The 17,464-nt window shown below is 49.2% G+C and overlaps 1 long non-coding RNA gene across 1 annotated transcript in view; it reads right to left on the bottom strand.

Moving 5' to 3' along the window:
- Positions 1 to 2,594: 2,594 nt before the first annotated feature.
- LOC105003058 overlaps positions 2,595 to 17,464 on the bottom strand; it is a 35,769-nt gene continuing 20,899 nt past the window's right edge. The window contains exons 2-5 of the long non-coding RNA XR_827067.1: positions 5,698 to 5,778; positions 5,475 to 5,591; positions 3,727 to 3,847; positions 2,595 to 3,219 (exon numbers count right to left, since the gene is read on the bottom strand). This is a non-coding gene — a long non-coding RNA (uncharacterized LOC105003058). The remainder of the gene's footprint in view (positions 3,220 to 3,726; positions 3,848 to 5,474; positions 5,592 to 5,697; positions 5,779 to 17,464) is intronic.

Below are 17,464 nucleotides of genomic sequence, written 5' to 3'. Positions count from 1 at the left end.
TGTAGTCCCCCCTGCCATAAACACTATCTTATAACTTAGGTTGAATCCCATCACACATCAGCCATATGTCCTTGGGCAAGCTCCTTAACCACCCTGAGCCTCAGTTTCCCCATCAACAAAATGAATTGAATAATGTCGGCTTGGTAGAGTTATAAATAATCTGCGCATAACGCCTTCCCCAGGGTCCAAAGCTCATTTGGTGATAGATACTAACCCGCTGTTATTATTACTTCTATATTAATGTATGTACCATACACATGAATATATTTACATTACAAATCAACCTCTTATGTGAGCACAAAGCAGTCATCATACTTTTTTTTTAATTAACTTGCTGTGCCAGGGAGGTAATAAAAGGAATGAAATCAGCATGTTTTTTCCAACATGCTTGTCATAAATTAAGCCCCTAGTCAAGTGCCCTTCTCAGGGAGGTTTGGCTAACGGAGCTTGCTCTGGAATCATGTGATTATAACTCCAACCTTGCAGAACCTTGACAAGGAACAAGGGTCCTAGGCTTTCATAGGGCACTACCCCTGGGTCTTTTGCATCTGACATATTAATTCCTGCCTCTTCCTGTAAAGATAATTCATGCTCCTTGGCAGCATTGTGGAAGGCACAATGCCTGGTGCCAGGAGTCTCCTGCAAACTTCAGCAGGGCCATATTATAATGTGCCACTAGATTAATCCAGCCATCTAAAATATATTTTTTAAGAGCCAAAGGTCTTTCCCATGAATAACCTGGCGAGTATTTGAGCTTCATTATAATTTCCCTCTAATGGAGTTTGGGGAAATGAAATGGGAGTTATTAGCCAAATTTATAAGACTGTCTCCTGCGAAAAGAGGGGATGACTTAGCAGACGAGGTGCACTGGCTAACTCCCTGGCCCAGGAGACACAGCCAGCCTCCAGTTTGCAAACACAAAAATATCCCCACCTGATACCCACTTTCCTGTGCTCCCAGTACAGGGCCGGCAGAGCATTTAGAACCGGAGGGAGCACTGCACACACATACCCCAGTGGGCTCCTCTCCTCCATGTTCAGAATCCTACTCTGCAAGCCCACCAATGGGTTTTTGTCCAAAAGAATTGAAATCAGAATCTCAAAGAGGTCTTAGCACTCCAGTGTTCATTACAGTATCACTCACGACAGTTAGGATGTGGAATGACCTAAATGTCCAGCGACAGATGAACAGATAAAGAAGATGCGACAGGAACATGCAAAAGAATACCATTCAGACTTCAGAGAGAGAAATTCTGCAAAATTGGACAACAGAAGTGAAGCTTGAGGACATTATGCTCAGTGAATAAGTCAATCAGAAAAAACCCTGGTTCCACTTATATGAGGTATGTGAAATGAAAAAGTCAAACTCCTATGGTATCAAAGAGTAGAACGCTGGTTACGAGAGACTGGAAACAGAGGGGAAAGGGAAGTTACTGATGAACAGGCAGGAAGTTTCAGTCAAGTGAAATGAACAAACTCTAGGGTTTGCTGTACCACACTGAACCAACAGTCAACAGTCATGGATTATAATCATCTGATGTCACTCACAGGATACGTGAGATATAGCGACACCAGTGAACTTGTTTACGAAACACAGAATCACAGACATAGAGAACAGATTTGTGGTTATCAAGGGAGTGGGGGAGGGGCAAATTAGGAGTTGGGGATTAACAGATACAAACTGCTATATATCAAATAGATAAACAAGGATCTACTGTATAGCACAGGGAACTATAACCAATATCCTGTAACAAGCCATAACGGAAAACTGAAACACTTGACTATACAGAAGAAACTAACACAAGATTGTAAAGCATCTATATATCAATAAAAATAATAGTAAATTTAAATAAATTTTTTAAAAAATAATAGATTATGTACTTAAAAGTCTGTTTGCAATCCCCTGGTGGTCCAGAAATTAGGACTCAGCGCTTTCATTGCCGGGGCCTGAGTGCACCCCCCTGGTCAGGGAAGTAAAATCCTACAAGCCAGAAAAACAAAACCAAAATTTTGTTAAGTGGATGGATCTCAAGTTAAGTGTTATTAACACACCAACATTTTTAAAAGTTCATAATAGAGTTAAACATTAAAAAAAAAAAATTACCCCACCACAAAAGACCATGGTGTTGGTGATCCCACTGGAGCCTACATGAACACATTCTCCTGCTGGTATCTGGAGAGTTTTAAAACCACCTCACTGAAGGGCAGAGGCACCTTCAAGAGGGAGTATCTTGAACAAGAAAACGGCTGAATGAGGCTCTTGAAGGATAGAGACTCACGTTCCCTCTAGGGAAGTCGGGAGCCATCATCTGGGGAGAAACAGTCCCGGAGGGCAGGGAGTGACAGAGGATGGGGGCCCCCGGGGGCAGGCCCAGGACCCTGGGTGCCCAGGAAGAGGAGGGGCTCCAGGGGCCTGGAGGGGGGACGGGCTGCGTCTGCCTGAAGGAGAACTCTCAGCACGGCTCTTAGATCGTAAGGAACTCAGGGTGGAGAGAGAGACCACGAACAGCAATGACACGGACATTGCTACTGAGCACATGTGTTCAGATTAGCACGTGTGTTCACTCAGTAGCACATTGCTACTGAGTTCATGCAGGTGGTCCTAACAGAGGACCACAGGCTGGAGGCTTAAACAATGTGTAGGCTGGAAGCCCAGGATCAGCGCATCTGCAGGGAAGGTCTCCTCCCAGGCCTCTCTCTGGCTGGGAGATGCCGTCTTCTCCCTGTATCCTCATGTGGTGTCTCTTCTGTGCATGTCTGTGTCCTAATCAACTCTTCTTTTAAGGACACCAATCACATGGGATTAGGGTCCATCCCAGGGACCTCATTTTAATGTAATCACCCTTATAAAGAGTCTCCAAATACTTTCACTCTCCTGAGGTCCTAGTGGTTAGGATGTCAATGAGTGTTTGGGGGATGTAAATCAGCCCACTGGGCTGTAACTCTTAGAATCTGTATGCTTATCCTGTAAAGCCACAATGAGTCCCATTCATGGGTGTTCCCTGGGCTTTCTCATGCACCTGATCTGCAAAGCGTACCTGTGAGATAGGCAGCATCACCGTCAACGCTTTAGAGATGAGGACATGAGGCCCAGAGTGGCCAAGCAATTCACCTGGTTTGAAGGCAGGACTGACCACAGCCCACCTGCGACCTGAGGCTGCACCTTAGATCACATCACCTGCCTCTATTCCCGGGCTTGTTACAGAAAAATGTGCAGGACCTAGAAGAGAGAGGAGATGATGACTAAATAAAAGTCACTCACAGTCCCACCCGTCTGGACTCTACACATAGACTTGGATTCTGCCGTGCAGTCTCCCTGTCCCATCTGACATCAGCTTTCTTAACTCGGGCTAACGTCCTGAATGTCACTTTGCTGGGGACAGAGCCAAAGGAGAGCTAATGACACTTGAAAACTGCGTCCATGAGACTTCAAGGATGGGGACATCGATGATGCTATGGTGCTGGGTGTGAAAAGCTGATTCCTATACACCGTCTGCAGGATGAGCCCAATTGAAACAAACAAACAAAAAAGACAACACCAGATTGCTAAGTGTAGATCTCTGGCTCAGGTGGAACCATGGGTGATACTAATTTTCCTCCAAGATCACCTGTATTTATTTCCTGTTTCTCAAATGTGCCATCATGAGTGTGTGGACAAAATGACCTCTGGGAGCAGAAATGAAAACAATAAATGTCATGAGAGAAAAACTACCCCACGCCCACTCACCACACTGCAGGTGCAATTCACTGATGGGGTCTCAGTTCTGGAAGATTCCTCCATATGCATTTGCAAAGGAAAACAAAGGCAGCACACAGTGTCTGTGAGGAAGTCTCTTGGCAACAACATCCTGAGTGAGAAGTGATAAAAGAACCACATTCCTAAAAGCAGCCCGAAGTGGCCACTCAAATAGTAAAACTGACGCAGGGGTTTGAAAACAAAGTCCCAGCTTTCAGCCGGCGTTTCCTGAGCCAGTGAGTGCAGCCACTGAGGAAGAGGAAGCTGGTGCCCCCAGAACCCCCCGGGGGCCCTGTGCTGCCACCCACGCTGAGGCCCCTAAGGCCAGAGGTCTCCATCCTGTCGCCCCAGGTGGAGGAGCACCTGCTTCAGGTGCCCTTGGGGACCCAGCCCACGGCTCTGTGGCTCTGTCTGCCCCTCCACTGGCGCCTGGAGAGGGGGGCTCCCAGGCTCCTAGTCCAGGGAGCAGGGTGCACTTGGATGGGGACCTGGGCAGGCCAGGGTTGAGGCTGGGCACAGGTCCCACCTTGGGCCACCTGCTTCCTGCCAGGCTGCAGAGCCAGGCAGACACAATGGGCAGGCCCCACGTCAGACTCTTAGGGGAAGAAACTCACTCTTTGTGGACCGAGAGATCAGGACAGGATATCTATAATGGTTTAAAGAAAAAAAAAAAGCCTGGGCTGCAACCCCCTCTTTCCCCAAGCACTTCCGAAATGCCGTGCAACACACCCAGCTCTTTAAATATCCAAACCCAGAATAAATGTGCCGACAGCATTTCCCCCGGCAACCCGGGCCCCATGGCTGGCGGCTGAGTCAGGCTCCGAGTGACGGAGCTGGAGCGGGCCACCCAGATCAACAGGCTTGGCGGAGACCGGGGCGCCCAGCACTCAGCACTCCTGCCCCGGTGCCCTCTCCCCAAAGTCCCTGCCCCCATCAGGGGACACCTGGGTGTCCCTAACCACTGTGCCCCCTGCCTTCCCACAGTGGGGGGCACTCCCTGCTCTTGCGCTGGTAAATGAGCTACAGCATTGAGGGAAGAAAAGGACCTTCTAATAAGATCCAGGCAGAACCCGGCTAAACCCTGGCACCGATTCCCATCCTCCTGTTTGTCCCTGGACAAAGTGGCCACTTGGACCCAACAGCTCTTTGTGGGGGGGGGCTGTCCCATGACCGAGCGGGTGACGGCTCTGGACTGGACAGATCCTTTTAAGATCCTTACAAATATGTTTAGACAGGCGTTTCTCCTAAGAATTTTGAATGTCTACCCAGTTGAATTATACATGCTACATGCTAAGTCGCTTTAGTTGTGTCTGACTCTCTGCAACCACACAGACTATAGCCCACCAGGCTCCTCTGTCCATGGGATTCTCCAGGCAAGGATCCTGGAGTAGGTTGCCACATCCTTCTCCAGGAGATCTTCCCAACCAGGGACCAAACTGACATCTCTTATGTCTCCTGAACTGGTAGTCCAGTTCTTTGCCTCTAGTGCCACCTGGGAAGTCCAGTTGAACTATATATATGTATGTGTGTTCTTTTTGCAAGTTCTGGTTTTCCGTTAAAACATGTTTTGGCCTCTGGTTGAATACAGTGTCTACCAGACCTCAAGGTGTGAGGCAGATACAAGCAGAGTTGATTTGGTTGAGGTGGGGGCTGGGGCTCAATGCTCATTCACCCAGAGACATATCCTGGGACCCTGAACAATGGACCAGGTAATAATAGTATTCTATGGGCTCACATACCTGAGAACCCCTGATTCACCATCATGTGAGTCCGCATAGTGCAGGGAACATCCTTAGGGTTTGACTCACTCCTTCTCCACTTCCAGTAGAAAATAAGGATGAGAAGAGGTTGTGGACCTGAATTAAAATGGAACCAGAGGCTCACAGTGAAATGCAGCAGAGCCAAGCCCAACAGAAATCATTCATTCTTTTGTTAGTCAACAAAAACATGCTAAGCACTTACCATGTGCCAGCCCCAGTACGAGACACAGCAAATGATATACAGAAAGGTAATTCAGTCTTTATCCATGTGGAGGTTTATGTTCTAAACAAAATTAACATAAATACAAAAAAATCATAAATGGAAGGTACAATTTATTTTTTCAGGGATCCATTTACATGAGCTACCCTTTCAAGCAGTGGTGATCCAGGACTTCCTGGAAGAAGTGAAGAAGGGTTTGGTTTTCACAGGTGGCGGGGAGAGGATGGCCCTCTAGAACAAGGAAGCAGCAGGCACAAAGGCCCGAGGTGCCCTGGTCGCACAGGCTGACAGCTCCAGGTAGTGCATTCATGGAGTCTGTTGAGTCTGCCGCCTGGCATCTGCCCTGCTGGAAAGCTCAGACGTGATCAGGGAAATAGGAAGGGAGCTGGACAGAGCAGCAGACGGAGATCAGATGCCAGGGTGAGGTTGCAACCAGAGTGCAGAAGGCCTGGGACACCAGACAAGGTGCTGTCACTCCACACTGTGAACAGTGGGCAGGGGCTAAGGGGCTTTAAGCAGATAAGTGACACCAGAGGGTGGCTTTAGTAAGCCAAGCCCAGCAGGGGTGGGAGGGTGTGATGGAAGAGGAGAAAGATGCTGGAACTGGGATGGAAAGTTCCTGCCACAGTGGAAGGGACCGCTGATGGGGCACCTGTGGATGGAGACAGGCTGGGAAGGCAAAATAGAGGTGAGAGATTAAAAAAAAAAAATTCCCCCAGGAGACTCAGCCAGACCTAGCAAACCCCTACCTTTGGAGGCCAAGGGACAGGTCATGGGGACTAGAGGCCTGGTCTGGGTGCCTGGGGAGCAGTGGGTGCCTCCTGCACACTTAGGGAAGAGGGCAGGCATGCTGGGGCTCTGTGGACATGTGGGATGCTTGATTTTTAGGCTGGAAGGTTTTGGGCGTTGGAGGGAAAGTTCAAAGAACCAGATCAACCCTCGAGCAGGGCCTTCCCCCTATCCTACACGAGTGGATACAAAAGCCCCTGATGCTGGTGGTGAGATGGTCTGCCTTTGGGTGAGGGTTACCGATTACAGCACCCACATTCCCGAAGCTTCCATCAGGTTCCTGTCCCTCCTCTTCTCCCCTGGAACACGGGGCTCCCAAGGGAGGAAAGCTGGAAAGGAGACTTCCTTATGGATGATGTGGGCGACAGTTACCAGAGCAAGAAAGGGGACTCCCCCAGTCCCGTATCTTCCAGTTGAGCCACGCTGCTGAGGGTAAACAGCAACCAAAACAATCCCAGTTGCTTGCCACTTGGAAGATTATTATCTGAGCAGTTGGTGGATGGGAACTGTTTTTCAAACAAGCTATCAAAACAAACCCAGAGAGCACATGTGCGAGGCCGCTGGCCTGTGAGTCGCTGAGGAAGGAAACCAGCAACCCAGCGGCCCCTCCATCACGTGTCCTCCCGCCAGGCGGCAGGTCCCCCAGATCGCCTGGGGTGGGGAGGCCCAGGGTCCAGCAAGGGAGGGTCTGGAGAGTGAGGGTCTAGCGAGTGAGATGCAGAAACTACCTCTGAAAACAGGGAGGCTTAGGTGACCGGGCTGCAAGCCAGTAGGGCAGGGCTGGCGGCCACTTGTCCAGGCCATCACCTGAGAGCCTGAAACTCTTGAGTGCAAACATCAGATGTTATTTATAGCCATCTGTTGAAATCCGTGTTACAAGGATTATGATGTTTACAAGGATGAATCGTAGGTACCTCTCCTTTCTCGCCCCTCTGGCTCAACCTAGAGATGTTTTCATGTGCAGACTTCTCTTTCTTGAGCTCATTTTTCTTTAAAAAAAAGAAAAAGAACTCACAAGGGTAGGACAACAAATCGTTCTTATTTAAAACCCTGGTGAGGCCGAGGCACCTGAGCTTCCTGGAGGGAATGAGGAGCAGCTTTCTAAACAAAACTCAGCAGGCTGTCTTAAAGGGGTTTGTCTGCAGTCCTGGGTGGGGGGGGGGTGGCAGGGCGGGATTTTCCTAGAGGGGCAGAATCCCTCCCTTCCCTCTGTTCTACCCCCAGCATCCCCTACATAAAGCTCATAAACACCCCTTGACTCTTGCCCCAACTTTGTGTTGGCTGCCCTTATTTTCAAATCACAGGCTGTAGTTCGTCTCACACAGGCGGGTTGGAAGTTTGGAGGAGTCAGTTTAATGAAAAAGGGGAGTGAGGCAGAGCTAGAGAAAAAACTAGTGGTTACAGTGGGGAGGAGGGGGAGGAGAATATGGGGTGTGGGAACAGGAGGTATAAAACTGCTGGCTTTAAGACGGGCTCAGGGATGTCTTATACAATACAGGGAAGATAGCCAGTATTTTGTAATCGCTGTAAATGGAAAGACATCTTTAAAAACTGTACAAAAATTTTAAAATTGTTTTTTAAAAAATGAAAAATAGGAGTCCCCTGGTGGGCTAGTGGTTAGGATTCCAGGCTTTCACTGCCATGGCCCAGGTTCAAGCCCTGTTTGGGGCACTGAGATCCTGTAAGCTGCGCGGTGCAAACCCCACCTCCAAAAAATAAAAATTAAATCTTGTCAGTGCTGGCCAAAAAAAAGCAGTGCTTAAGGAAACACTAGAAATAATGTAAAATCCTCTATGGCCACAGCCTTAAAACTGGATTTCTCTTAGGAGTTTGGGGTTAACAGATATACACTACTATATATAAAATAGATAAACAACAACAAGCTACTGTATAGCAAAGGGAAATACATTCATTATCTTGTAACAACCTATAGAGAAGACTCTGAAAAAGAACAGGTATATCTGTGGTGGGTTGTGGTTTAGTGGCTAAGTCGTGTCCAACTCTGCGACCCCATGGACCGTAGCCCGCCAGTCTCCTTTGTTTATGGGATTTCCCAGGTAAGAATTCTGGAGTAGGTTGCCATTTCCTTTTCCAGGGATCTTCCCAACCCAGGGATCAAACCTTGGATTCCTGAATTGCAGATAACTTTTTACCATCTGAGCCACCAGGGACCACACCAAACAGATGAACAGACCAAATGAAACATGCACAGGGAGAGGCGGCAGCACAGCTGCGCTTGCAGACGCGACACTGTGTGACACGAGCAGAGAGTAGCTGGGCACTTACTCACCCGAAGGCAAAGTGACGCCTAATCCATGGGGACTGGGGTCGGAAGAGGGCTCCCACGGGGCTACTGCCTGGGAGCTGGGAGGCCCCGTGTCTTGGTCTGGGGGCGGCTACACAGAGTATAAAGGTTAAACAGTGACTCAGATGTGTGTAAGACCACTGCACTGCACGCAGGCAGGCAGGCACCTCCACAGAACATCTTAAAGCAGGATGCTGTGTCCTACATGAGCATATTTGCTTCCGTAATCTAGACAGCATATTAAAAAGCAGAGGTGTTACTTTGCCAACAGAGGTCTGTATAGTCAAAGCTATGATTTTTTCCAGTAGTTATATAAGGATGTGAGAGCTGAACCATAAAGAAGGCTGAGCAACAAAAAACAGATGCTTTTGAACCGCGGTATTAGGGAAGAATCTTGAGAGTCCCTTGGACTGCAAGGAGATCAAACCAGTCAATCCTAAAGGAAATCAGTCCTGAATATTCATTGGAAGGACTGATACTGAAGCTGAAGCTCCAACTTTGGCCACCTGATTGATGCAAAGAGCTCATTAGAAAAGACCCTGATGCTGGGAAAGATTGAAGGCGGGAGGAGAAAGGGACGAGAGAGGATGAGATGGTTGGATGGCATCATCGACTCAAAGGACATATGAGTTTGAGCAAACTCTGGGAGACGGTGAAGGACAGGGAGGCCTGGCATGCTGCAGTCCATGGGGTCGCAAAGAGTCGGACACAACTGAGTGACTGAACAACAACATTTGCTTCCTGTTGCTGCTGTGACAAATTATCACAGAAGCAGTGGCTTAAGATGGCTGAAATGTATGATTGCACTGGAGGTCAGAAATGAACCATCAAAGCATCATCAGGCCTGAGTTCCTTCTAGAGGCTTTGAGGAGGAGCCTTTTCTTGCCTGAACAGCCTATAGAAGCCACCTGTGTCCCTCGCCTCGTGGCCCCTTCTCATATCACTGGAGCCTCTTGCTTCTGTCATCACACCCCAACTGTTGTCAGGTTTCCTTCTTTGTTTTTTTGGCCACACCCCCACAGCTTGCAGGATGATCATCAGTCCCAGGACCAGGGACTACCGAACCTGGGCCACTGCAGCGAAGGTGCTGAGTCCTAACCACTGGACCACAGGGACTCCCTGGTTTCCTTCTTGTAAGGATCCTTGCAGTTAACTCTGGGCCCATCTGGATAATCCACAATAATCTCTTCATCTTAAAAGTCCTTAATTTAATCACAGTTGCCGAGTCTTTCCTGCCATGTAAGGTCACATCCTCACAATTCTGGACATGAGGACATGGATGTTTCCAGAGGGGGAAGGGGCATTATTCAGCCTTCATAATAAGGGGACATGGAGGTCAAGGCCAAATAAGACCACCAAAGGTATTAGGATAATTAATATAATAGCTGCTGTTGGGACACAAGAACCCCCAAACCTCCATGGCTTTATACAATAACAGGGGCTCTTGTTTTATTTTATGGGTTTTATGGCCATGCTGTGCAGCATGTGGGATCTTAGTTCCCCAACCAGAGATTGAACTCATGCCCCCTGCATCGGAAGTGTAAAGTTTTAACCACTGGACCACCAGGGAAGTCCCCTAATCTAGGCCCAGGATCCCCATAGGAACCTTAGAATTCAGGGGAGCTGTGAACCCAGATGGGAGAAAAAAAATCTTTATTTTCTCTAAACTTAGCACTTCAATAATAAATGTAGTCAATAAGTCACATTAGTACTGGTAGTATTTGTAATAGAAATTAGACATTTTCACATCAAGTTACAAGTTACTTTGTCTATATCAAAATACCCTTATACTCATCACTACTTCAAAAGGATTCTGGTTATGAAATCTCCCCCTGTATCTTATTTTATAATGGACTAATAAAGAAGTGTACATATTAAATTATCGCAATTTTCATATTTTACTAACTGTATTTGACTATGAATTTTAATCTAGTACTCTATTTTACCCACTTTCAGATAACCCCCCAAAAAATGCTTTTTGATTAAAAAAAAAACATTTCTGGGGAGAAATCTACAGGCTTCACCAAATCAACAGAGTGGTCCACAGTACCCACACAGACACACACAAAACACAAACAAAAGAGGCCCTGAAATGCGGGAGTCTTTTTTACTTCTAGAAGTATAACGCAGGCCGGGTGGCACCCTGCACTGCAGCTGTCCCACTGGGAACATGTGACCTTCAAGTGAACCCACAGGCCCTGTGGGTGTGGGCTTCTTACTGGAGTGGGAAGCTCCCCCAGACTCCCTGAAGCAACTTCTCCTTCAGATCACAAGCCTGGGGCAGAGGCTCCCCCAGGTCTGCAGGGAGTTATTTATGAAGCACTCCCAGCAAGCCATTTGGGCCGGGGTCCCCATCGCCTGGGCCATGGCCTGTTAGGAACTGGGCCACACAATAGGAGGTGAGGGGTGGGCGAGTGGATGGCAGCTGCATCTGTCATTACTCACATCACCGCCTGAGAACCATCCCTCCACCCCCCATCCTTGGAAAAACTGTCTTCACCAAAACTGGGCCCTGATGCCGAAAAGGTTGGGGACTGCTGGTTTAGGGGACAAAGCTACTTTTTTCAGAGTGTGGGGACCAGGGTGGCCTACACACACCAGTCTAAAGGCTTGATGTGTTTTCATGACTCCTCCGAGCTCATTCTAACTCCACCCTTATGCATCCCCCAGACCATTATGCTCTCTTCTCTCCAAGCATAATGAAGGCAAGAGTCTCCAGTGTGCTCTGCTATGGGACTGGCTTCCCACTCCCTTCCCTGGGTACACAACCCTCAGGCGTTGGCTCACACCTCAGACCTTCCGGACTGCTTCACCACTGACCCATCCCTGACCTCGTTCTTGGTGGCCCGCGGCTCCTTCAGGGAGGTTCAGACCTTACCTTCCAGTCCTGGTTCCCATCTCACCTCGACCACCTCTGAGCTCCTACAAGACACCCCTGTGCTACAGTAGGTGGTCTTGCCTCATCCAGACACAGTGACTCACCCGGATGTTTGAGGGGAAGAAGCAGAGACCCCACCTGGGCCATTTATCCTTCTTTCTTCTTCGAAGTCTTCTCCCAGGTTCCCCTTTCTGGTAAAGGCCAAAGGCCCTTCAGTAGAACTAGAGGAAGGGCGCTTTTCCACTCACAACTGTTGACTCCAGGCTCCCACCAGTTTGGGCCATTCTTCTTGGTCCAAACTACAATCTTCTTCCTTTTCCTCTCCCTGTAAGAATCCCTAACCCCATGCTACATGCCTCTGAGAAAAAGGGGAGCCTTGTACCCTGAGAAGCTCATGGCAGAAGGGGCTCTATTCCTATACCACTGGTACCAAGAAAATTCTCCACCCTTCCCTGGAAAGAGGAGCCACCAACCAATGCTGACTCCCACCCGCTCCAGGAGGACCCTCCTGAGACAAGAAATCAGGGCTCAAGTCCAGGATGTGGAGCTGGCCGTGGTGTCTGACTGTGGGTGGGTATGTTAGGGGAGTCACACGTCCCTCCTCGTGGCCTCACCTGGCCCCCCACCTGTGCTCTCCCCCCTCATCTGGCCCCCACAAGCTCCCTGACTTCCCTGTAGCTCAAACAGTAAAGAATATGCCTGCAATGCAGGAGACCAGGGTTCAATCCCTGAGTCAGGAAGATCTTCTGGAGAAGGGAATGGCAGCCCACTCCAGTATTCTTGCCTGGAGAATTCCATGGCAGAGAAGCCTGGCGGGCTACAGTCTGTGGGGTTGCAAAGAGTCAGACATGACTGAGCGACTAACATGCACAGCCCCCTGAGTCCAGATCTCCAAACCAGGGCCAAAAGCAGGAGGGACTCACGTTTGTGGCAGGAAGCCCTGTGCCCTCTCCCTCTGACCGTGAGCCATCTGCCCCCATCCCCACTGCAGGCGGGCTCCGCGCCCACCCCTCCCTGCCCAGCGTCTGTCTCCTCCATCGGCCCCTGCTGCCTTGCCTCCAAGGTCTTGCCTGTCCCTCCCCTCTGTTTACAAGGCCCAGTGACCGTGGGACGGGCCTGGTCCTGCTGCCCCCTCAGAACCATGGTTCAACAACGTGGAACTCACCTTCTTTCCCTGACTCTGCTGCTCCCTCCATGTTCAGCACCCAATGGGTGGTCTGCGGGCCATCGACCCCTGCCTTCCCCACCACCCCTGCTGCTCCAGCTCTGGCCTGGCCTCTGGATGTGTCTCCACAGCCCCAAGTCCCTCCCTCTGGCCCCGCAGCCACCTCCTCACCAGCCAGCGTCCCTCCGGCACTTCCCGATGGTATCTACAAGGAACTTTGGGAATACCTGTCTGATTATTTCATTCCAAGCAACTCTTACCTGTTTTGAGGCTCTAAAAACTTTTCTAGGCTCCTGTTTGCCCACAGGCTTTTCTCAGTCTTGTCCCAGCCCACCTGGCAAAGCCATGCACCCCACCTTCCTCCTCCCACACCCCCACACGAACACCCATGTACCCACACATGCACATGCATGTGTAGACTACGCCCATCTGCTCCTTCATATGTGTGATTATTTAGAGTTGACAAGTCTTTGCACTTGGGAGACGACACCTGTCACCACTTCTTAAGCACATTGCACACCGGTTTTTTGCGCTTTCCCCTCTCCACTGGCTGTGACTAGGCTCCACAGCGCCCCCTGTGCGGCACCGTGCCTGCTTGCTGGGCGGAGTGAAGACCTTCTGCATCTCTTATGTGTCTGCCTTGATGGGAGAGGCAGTGGGGTGGAGATGACAACCCCTTCTGGAGAGGACAGGAGCCACTAATATGTGTCCCAAGACCAGGACCAGGGCTCAGCATGCTTGCTACAGAAGCGAGTGAGCAGATGTCCCTGCGGTGTTCCAAGTGTTCTTGAAGCTTCTCTGTCACCCCCAGGAAGCTCCAGCCCCAGAGCCACCGGGCTGTGAACACCAGGGGATGATGCAGTCTCAGGCCCCAGCAGAAGTGAGGCAGTGTCCTGGAGGTTGGGGGTGGGGTAGGCGGAAGGGGCTGCCCCGCCTGCTACGGCTGCTGCTGATACTCACCACAGTCACACCCCTCCTAACATCCCTTACACTTGGCTGGGGAAACAGAAAAAGTCCCAGTCAGCCCCTAACGTGGCATCACTGAGACCCCAGCCCGTCATCTGAGGCCTCACCTGTCCCTTCGGTCCAGCTCCCCCTGGGACCAGGTCATGGGCAAGAGGTGAGGGGTTTACTCCCAGGGGGTGCCTGGACTTCCCTGGGGTGGGGGACAAAGGAGCCAGCATCCAGAGCCTCCTCAGTTGTGGCCTGGAGGCTCTCACCCCCCCACCTCCTGCCCTGTCGGAAGCAACACTGCGGTGAAACATTCAGGACTTCTATTTTTTGGAGGAGTCTCATTTGGCTTACAGGGTTGGTTTTTTTTTTTTTTCCTTCCACTTTAATGAACCAAGTATTTGGAAAATTAGCTCACAGAGTCATGCCACCAACACCAAATTAGAGCCATCTGTACAGATAAAACAGTTAGGAGCTTTTGTGCCACTGCGGGCCGAGATGTATGGCTCATTCAGGCTCAGAGGGCCCACTTTATCCCTGAATTCCTTTTTTTTCCCCTAACACAGAAGAAGCCTCAGTCAGCGCGTAGGAAACAGGAAGGAACCCGTTGTTTTAAATAGCAGACGGCAGAGAATTGACTCATTATGGTCTGTTCATTCAGCGAGTGACAGCCAGAAGGCAGCCCGCTCGCCACCCCCCTTTCCCTGAGATGCAGGTCAGGGGGCACGGCCAGGGTTTTCTCACAGTCTGGAAGAATCCAGTGCAAGCCCTTTCCAAGGGAACTGGTGAATGCCAAGGTTTCTATCTTGCCAGGGACTTTACAATATTAGTGTCTTTAAAAAAAGAAGAAGACAAAAACAAGAACGCCAGTAAAACCCTACAAGAATAGCCGGAAGTCAGACATCCTGTGTTTCCCTTCCTCAGCCTGATCTACTCCGAGGAGGCAAACACCCTTTCGAGCCTTCCTTTCTTATCTTGGCAACGGTCTATTTTCATTTCTCCGGGATGTGAGGCAAGAGGAGGGGGTGGCCTCTTGGGGGGACAGGGCCCCCCTCAAAGGCAGCCTCACACAGGGAGAGGGGGTGCCCTCGGGGCTGTTAGTCTCAGGAGCCCATGGTTTAATCTGTCTCAAATCCATCGCTGTGACACCCAAGCACACTGATTAGTCCTGCCTGAAGCTATCCTGGCCTCTGAATTTAATTTTTTTTTAAGTGCACTGTGTTGTTTTCAATGTTCAAACTGGAATCCAGGTGTCAAGATGGGGCCTGAGGGAGATGAGAGCATGAGATCCCAGGGTACTGCAGCTCACATCCGCCCTCCACTGTCCGCATCTTCTTGGTCCAAGGAAACCCAGGGTCACCTAATTTCCAACAGATGAGCTGGGGGACCTTGAAACTGACCTGCCTACATTCTCTTTCCAAGGCTCCCCAGCCATGAAAACCCACAGCCTCAAGATTCCCCAGCCCAGAGTACCGCACCTCCCAACCCAGGCACCATCGTCAGAGCTCACAGAGCTGTTTGGGCTCTCGTTTTCACCTGAAACCGAGAGTGATTCCTGTTGCCAACAGGAGTAATCTAAACATCACTCCACAGCCTGAAACTGCAACCAGCATGCATAATAAGGAATTTGAAACAGAAAAAAAAAAAAGTCACTCCAAGTGTCAGTACAACTCCGGACCCTCACGGCAGCAGAGTCAGCATTTTCTGGCGAAGTCTTTCCCCGCCTTGGCCCCCTTCTGAATATGCCCCACAGTTAGGGCTCTCAGATCCTCAGGAAGTGGGCTAAAATCCTAGAGGCTGAGGTTAGGGGAAAACCTGGCACTTTTTCATTTTCTTCAAAGCCATTTTGCAAGCCTACAGGTGTCAGTATAAGCCAAAGAATGGGTCTTGTCACAGATGAAAAGTCAGAGTAATCATACCATTTCTTGTCTAAATCTGGACACTGTTGATAGTGAAAAGAAAAGCTATTCATAATCATGCTGAAACACCAAGCGTAGAGGGTGACTGTCCCAGGCAACCGGGACGTACAGTCACCCTGTGAACTGGGAAATCTAAACTGGTGCTGGTCCAATGTTGGTCATCCATTTGGTTTCTTTTTAATACAACACCCAAGTGACCCTAAGTCTGATGGGTGGAGGGGTTGAAGAGGGCAAGGAAGGCAGGGGTCAGCCAGCATGCCTAACAGCCACGCGAGAGTCGGGAATAAGGAACAAGGGGATTTTTTCATCCTGGAAAGGTGGGCTGTACTACAGACTGGAGAAAACCAGGTCATTTTTCTTGCATGAGCTGCCAGCTGCTCTTAGCAAAGTAATTGAGTTCTGCCAGCATCCTCTCCAGCTGCAAAGAACAGCAGAGTCCTGAGTCCTGAGGTTGGAATTGCAAGCCAGCCTCTGTGATATCTATCAAAGCAGATAGATATACTCACTCATCCTTGGCTTTTGGTCCAAAGACCCAGGGTGAAGGCGTTCTCCATCGTCCTCTCTAACAGACACAGTGACAGATCCACTGATCTAGATGCTCCCTGTCCTGAGCAAGGCTAGAGGACCAGATCGGAAATCCTTCTAGGCCTCCCATCAACCGACCAGGCCAGCAGTATTGTAAACGACAACGTCCTCTGTCTTCAGAGGCAAATTATCTGAAGTAGTTACATTTTAACTTTTCTCTCCTCAGATCTGCCCCCCACTTCCACCAAAATCAAAAAGGTCTTAACTGTTTGATGGAAACTTGCTCATTTATTTGAAAAAGGTCTTCTTTTTTAGGGTAGAAACACTCCACTGGCCTACAAAATGGTATTCTATTACATACCTGATCCTCAACCTCTAGGCAAAAATTACATTGAAATAACACTGAAATGATCCAATGGTTACAAAGATGCAATTACTCTTCCAGAAACATCATACACTGAGTATAGGATCCAAGAAAACTCCTTTATTTTACAACATATTACTTGATAGGGAAAAAGGTCCCCTGTGTAACCATAAAAAGAAACAAGGAATAAGCATATTTTTAGTATCCTCATCGGAGAAGGCAATGGCAACCCACTCCAGTACTCTTGCCTGGAAAATCCCATGGACGGAGGAGCCTGGTAGGCCGCAGTCCATGGGGTCACTAGGAGTTGAACACAACTGAAGCGGCTTAGCAGCAGCAGCACTATCCTCATATCAACTGGACTGAATAACAGATTAGAATTTAAAATCAGTTTTTCTCTAGAGTCAGTCCTCATAACAGTACTTCATTTTCCCTGGTTACAGTTACTGTTGGTGGTGATTACCACAGTCTTTTACTAGACTGTGATCTCCCAAAACGCAAGGATTCTGCTTTGTTCATGTATTTATTTCCAGAAAGGTGTTCAATAAATATAGGATAAATATGTAAAGTCTAAGTATCAAATTATGGCAATAAACATAAATGGCTAAAATTTCTTCAAAGCCTCAGATTAAACTGAAAAACAAAATCTAGAACTTTTTTTGCTTTTAAGAGTTATATCTAAACTTTACAATATTGTATTAGTTTTGCCAAATATCGAAATGAATCCGCCACAGGTATACATGTGTTCCCCATCCTAAACCCTCCTCCCTCCTCCCTCCCCATACCCTCCCTCTGGGTCGTCCCAGTGCACCAGCCCCAAGCATCCAGTATCGTGCATCGAACCTGGACTGGC

Source organism: Bison bison, unplaced genomic scaffold (genome assembly GCF_000754665.1).
Source record: "Bison bison bison isolate TAMUID 2011002044 unplaced genomic scaffold, Bison_UMD1.0 scf7180017864461, whole genome shotgun sequence".
Taxonomy (NCBI): domain Eukaryota; kingdom Metazoa; phylum Chordata; class Mammalia; order Artiodactyla; family Bovidae; genus Bison; species Bison bison.
The sequence above is the reverse complement of the archived record's forward strand: the minus strand, read 5'-3'. Positions and strand labels throughout refer to the sequence as shown.